This window comes from Macrotis lagotis, chromosome 5 (assembly GCF_037893015.1).
Source record: "Macrotis lagotis isolate mMagLag1 chromosome 5, bilby.v1.9.chrom.fasta, whole genome shotgun sequence".
In the NCBI taxonomy this organism is placed as follows: Eukaryota; Metazoa; Chordata; class Mammalia; order Peramelemorphia; family Peramelidae; genus Macrotis; species Macrotis lagotis.
The window spans coordinates 256,446,296-256,452,345 of record NC_133662.1 but is presented as its reverse complement, the minus strand read 5'-3'; the positions used below and the strand labels follow the sequence as shown (position 1 = coordinate 256,452,345).

At 38.7% G+C, this 6,050-nt stretch overlaps 1 pseudogene; it reads left to right on the top strand.

The window, feature by feature from the left end:
- Positions 1–4,567: 4,567 nt before the first annotated feature.
- LOC141488971 (cathepsin Z pseudogene) lies at positions 4,568–5,661 on the top strand (annotated as a pseudogene).
- The last annotated feature ends 389 nt before the right edge of the window (positions 5,662–6,050 follow it).

The window sequence follows — 6,050 nt, the reverse complement described above, 5'->3', positions numbered from 1 at the left end:
ACTTATGACTTCATCTAAATCACTGGACTGATCTCTTGAACACTCTACTAGAGACCTCCCTTCGAAATGACATTGATGACAATGATCTGGCTTTGGTTCTAATTATTCAACCCAGTTTGAATTCACTCAGGAGGTCTCTTCTAGCTCACATCTATTTTCTGTCACAAAAGGGAGCAGGATGGATGATTTTTATTCGTATTTTATTTTTTCCAACTACATGACAGAAAGCAGTCTAATATAGCTTATCCATGCATAACTAGGTTAAATATTTATCCATATTAATCCTGTTGTGAAAGAAGAATCAAATAAAGAAGGAGAGAAAACATAAAACATTAAACAACTTTTAAATTGAAAATAGTAAGCTTTGGTGTCCAGTAAAACTCCTTAGTTCCTTCTCTGGATGTGTATGATGTTTTCCATCGCAAATCCTTTAGAACTTTGATTATTGTCCTGCTGAGATGAGCAAGTTGATGATCATCCATGTTGCTGTTAGTGTGAAGTTCACTCAGCATCAGTAGCAGGGTGGATTATGTCAAATATTTTGCTGGAATTAGATATTCCCCTGACCTACCAATTAAAAAAACTATCAAGAAAGACAATTACATTACTCTGGCATTATCTCTTCTTGAAGAATCCATTTTGTGGTGAGTTTTTTCTTTGTAAATTGATGCAAACCATCACTTTAATAATTGATTCAAGAATTTTTTTTTCAGGAACTACAGTCAAGATCCCAAGACTATAACTCCCCAACTCCTTACTCTTTCCCTCTCCTCTCTCTCTTCTCATCTTCCTTTTTCCTCTTCCCTTTTCTATCTTTCTGTCTATCTCTGTCTCTGTCAATCTCTCTCTGCCTCTAACATTTAGCATCTTTTCAGCCTATGGTTCCCTCTATTATTTTATATGCACTTGAGGCATAGTTCATCCATATCTCCTTATTAGGACTCTTTGAGGTATTATCTTTCTTATTCTCATGACAGGTATTTAATAAATGCATAGTAGGCATCTCTCATGTGGAATTCACTATGCTGGGCACTAAGGATACAAACAACAAAATGAAACATTTTTCTCTCAAAGGGGTTATGATAAGTTGGAGGAGGTACAAAATGGACATTGATTAGTAAACTCAAAAGAAAGATAAAACAAAACCAGGAGAACGTCGTACACAGTGATATATTTGTATGATGATCTACCGAGAATAGCAATACAATGATCTAAGACAATTCTGAAGGACTTATGATGAAAAATGCTATCTATCTCCAGAGAACAAACTGGTAGAACCTGAATGCTGACCAAAGATACATTTTCTTTACTTTCATTATTTTTTTTTTGTTTTTCAGGTCTGTATTTTCTTACACGACTTATGTGGAAAGGTGTTTTGTAGACCACATCTCTATAATCTATATGAAATTGTTTGCTTTCTGGATGGGGTGGGGAAAGGATGAAAGGGAGGTAGAAAATTTGGAACTCAAAATTTGAAAAAAAATTAAGAATTGCATATAATGGAGGAAATAAAATATTAATTTTTAAAAATGATATAGAGGGATAGGTGTGCATACTGTTAAAGCAAAAAAATCAATGAAAATTTATTTTTAAGAAATAAATTTTTTTTAAAAATTGTGGTATAACACATAAACATTAAGAATGCACACCTCCATGGAAAAAAATCATTTTGTATTTATTCTTCATTACTTGCTCTTCTGTTTTCCATTCATGTTTTTTAGAAAGATTATTAATGAGCTCCTTGTGCAACATCATTCTCCCTTTTTCATGAATACTTATAAGCTAGAAATCATTTCTTTGCAAGTTCCCATCATCCCTATTTCACTATCCACTTTTTCCTCATGAATTGAAATTGAATAGACCATAGTATAGCTATTCCTCTCTCAGCTTCTTCCTGCTTTTGAAAAATAGCAACTTTCAAAGAGTGGCCAGAATTGACCAGAGGGAGTCATTCATTCTTCCTGGCTCTCTCCTCTACAAAGTGACCTAATAGACTGCGTTTGAAAGTTATTTCAGATTTTGTACTATATTCTCCCAAGCAACAGTATAGTGCCAGAGATGAAATTCCCTGGTGGTCACCTGAATAAACTCGAAGGCTCTCCAAGATCCATGGAAGTTGAGTAACTCTGCAATTCTAGAATTGCTTACAGATTGAATTGGTCAACACAGGACTAATTGCTAGTGTGACTTTGGGGTCAAATGAAAGTCTGCCTCCATTTTTTATTAACTTCACTTTATCTAAGCTTGATATATATTGAATAGTAATAATAACTGAATAATATTGTGAATGTTTTGCATTCCTCAGGTAGAAAACAACAGAAAGTTGGAGCTTCCTAAAGTGATTTAGTTATTTGTTAGCTATGCCAATTGCATAAGGGAAGAATTCCCTGACACCATCTTAGCTCATGATATGCAAATTCCTCCCCCATCAGAAAAAAGTCTGTGACCTAACTTGTGTTTGTGTTTTGGTTCCCTTCATGTGATGTGTGTGTGTGACTTGTGTTTCGTAACTATGTCAAATTATTTATATGATTGTGGATTATTTGGGGATAATTAGGTAATTCAGTGGATAAAGTGCCAAGTCTGGAGTCAGGTGGTATTTTCCTGAGTTAAAAATATGTCCCACTTACTAGCTGTATGACCCTGAATAAGTTACTTAACTCCATCTGCCTCAGTTTCCTCAGCTGTAAATGGGTTGTACAAGGAAACTGCAGTTAACTCCAGTATCTCTGCCAAGAAAACCCCAAATGGAGTCATGAAGAGTCAGATATGTTTTAAATGACTCAACAAGAAGTAAATAATTTTTTTTTATTTTTTAAGGTGTTTTTTTTTTTTCCCACGGCAAATGGGGTTAAGTGGCTTGCCCAAGGCCAGACAGCTAGGTCATTATTAAGTGTCTGAGACCAGATTTGAACCCAGGTACTCCTTACGCCAGGGCTGGTGCTTTATCCACTGCGCCACCTAGCCGCCCCAAGAAGTAAACAATTTTATAAAAGTCCTATATAAATCTGAAACCTTGAAGGATTCATTCTTTCTGACTCTCGCATCTAACAAATTTCTTTCTAAAAAGAAAATAATATTTATAAAACTAAAAAAAGAAAAATTTATGAGCTACTTTGTTTTTGGCAGAGATAAGATTTCCAGCAAATGTCTGGATACTGTAACACCAGTAGCCCTCCACAAATAAAATTTTAGGCTTTTTGCTTTCTCCTTGCATCCAAGGGATCTTTGTATCCAGGCATAAAAAAACGACTCCCATCATTCCTCCCTCAAATTCTTTGTACTCTGCTTTCTGGATTTCCTCACCTGAGATTATTAGCTTACTATACTTCTCCATTGCTCCTTGTCAAAAAAGGCATAGTCATCTATTGTCATAGCTCAGACAAGGATTCCCTCTCACCAAGTCTGAGATGAACATGAAGCCAAACCTTGCTTCCTTACTTTAGGATACCTCATTTATTTTGAGGATTTTTTGTCTTTGTTTTTTACTTTGTTCATTTATATATGGCCAGTTGAAACTAGAAATAATACTTCTGGGATTTTTCACAGAAATTATTCCCTACAAATTACTAATATTCTATGCAAATATTATTTTTCCTCTGTTGCACCAGCTCCTCCCTCTGGTTCCTGATTTGGTAATGTTATCCCTTCCCTCCTTCTATTTACAGTTTTAAGACTTTTCAACCAAATTCAAAAGACTTCAGAAAAATAAACTTTTCCTGGACCTCTCTAGGTGCATTCTATCCTAAGGCAAGCATCAATCATTTCTACATTTTATACTATAATTCAGAAATCAAAATTGAATCCCAGAAAGTATTAGTCAGCTAGGCATTTTCCAAAGGCCTCTTCCTCTTCTGAAATAATTAAAATGCCACCTACATCCATGAAACCTTCATTCCTTATCTAAGATTTCACCATCCTTATCTCCGTGTGATGTGTGAATAATCATGAATCATTCAAAGGGAGTCCTAGTGGTTCAGGGTCAGGGCACATCTCAGGAGAATCTCCATCTTATCACTGGTTATCCCAGAAAGATGGTAGACTTCTGTTATGGCAAGTTGATGAATGGTTCAGGGATACTCAGCAGGAAGCAGCAACATAGCAACCCATCTCTTCCTCTTCTGATCATTCCCACATGCCCTCTCTCTTCTTGGCACCTGTGGATGTGTATCATCATCATATCTGCAGAAGGTCATGACAGAGTTCTAAGTGTTCAGAGGGCGTTCACCGTGTGGCTCTCTTAAAGCTCCCGTGAACCCTGTCTATTTGGACACTTATGGTAGTCTTATCTTTTTCTAGTTTTTTTGTCTTCACACTGAACTAATGTGTTGGGATCTTCTTCTCCCCTCAGCATAGCTGGGAATGAGGCATCAACAAACAGGGGAAGAGGACTATGAACCAGACATGACAGAAGATTCTGGTCAAGGCAAAGTCTTCTTACATATGACGATTGTTCAGAAAGAATGTTTTAGAAAATGTCAAGTTGTTTGGCAATCAAAACTAACCTGGGCCCAGCCCAGGCCCGGGAAGGGAGGCGGTGGGCAGGACCGGCCCGGAGGAAGCTCGGATGGCACCGCCCTGGGCGCTGCTGCTGCTGCTGCCGCTGCTCTGGGGCCCGGGCTCGGCGGGCATCTACTACCGGGAGGGCCAGAGCTGCTACCAGCCGCTGCGGGGGCCGGCCCCAGGAGCACAGGGCCTACCCCCGGCCGCACGAGTACCTGCCTCCCTCCGAGCTGCCCAAGACCTGGGACTGGCACGACGTGAAGGGGGTCAACTATGCCAGCATCACCCAGAACCAGCACACCCCCCAGTACTGCGGCTCCTGCTGTGCCCACGGCAGCACCAGTGCCGTGGCAGAGTGAATCAACATCAAGAGGAAAGGAGCATGGCCATCAACACTCCTGTCTGTGCAACATGTGATCGACTGTGGCAATGCTGGATCCTGTGAAGGGGGAAATGATCTGTCTGTTTGGGAATATGCCAACCAACATGGCATTCCTGATGAGACCTGCAACAATTACCAGGCCAAAGACCAGGAATGTGATAAGTTTAACCAATGTGGTACATGCAATGAATTCCAACATTGCTATTCCATCAAAAACTATACCCTCTGGAAAGTTGGCAGAGAAAAAATGGCAGAAATATACGCAAATGGTCCTATCAGTTGTGGCATAATGGCAACAGAAAGCACGGATAACTACACTGGAGGGATCTATTTTGAATACAATCCTCAACCAATGATAAACCATGTTATTTCTGTGGCTGGGTGGGGTGTTAGTAACGATGGAACAGAATACTGGATTGCTCGGAATTCATGGGGTGAACCTTGGGGTGAAAAAGGCTGGATGAGGATTGTAACCAGCACATTTAAAGATGGACAAGGGAGTAAATACAATCTTGCTGTTGAAGAGTCTTGTTCATTTGGGGATCCCATAGTTTAAGTTTTATTAAAATATAATAGCTTCTAACTGACTTACCTCACATTGCAACCCCTTAGATCATATCCTTAAATCCTTAGTGTATACTTCCAAAGTGGAAGTATACAAATCACTGTTTTTGTCTGGTCCTTAGGAAATTGATCTGTAAAGGAATGGTTTACCAAAATCTATAAAAGACTATTTGTTATAATAAACTACTTTAGAAAAGTAAAAAAAAAAAAAACTAACCTGGCCCCAGTCTACTACTCCAGTGTCATTACCAATTGCTCTCTGCTGCATTCTCTTCAGTCTAAATCACTGAGCTTCTTACTGAATTTCATACATTTGACATCCTCATTCCTTTGCATTGGCTGCCCTCATCCCTGGAATCCTCTCTTTCTTCACTTCTGTCTCTTACAATCAATCCCTCATTTATTTTTATCTATGACAAGCCCTCAAAAGACAGTTCAAACTTCTGCCTGAAACCTCTCCTGAACTTCCCCCTCCACTAAAAAAAAAATTACATTTATTCACTTTCTGTATATTTTGCACATACATGTGTGTGTATGTGTATGTGTATATGTTCTTTCCCCTGATACAATATAAACCACTTGAGGGCAATGCCTGTTTGAT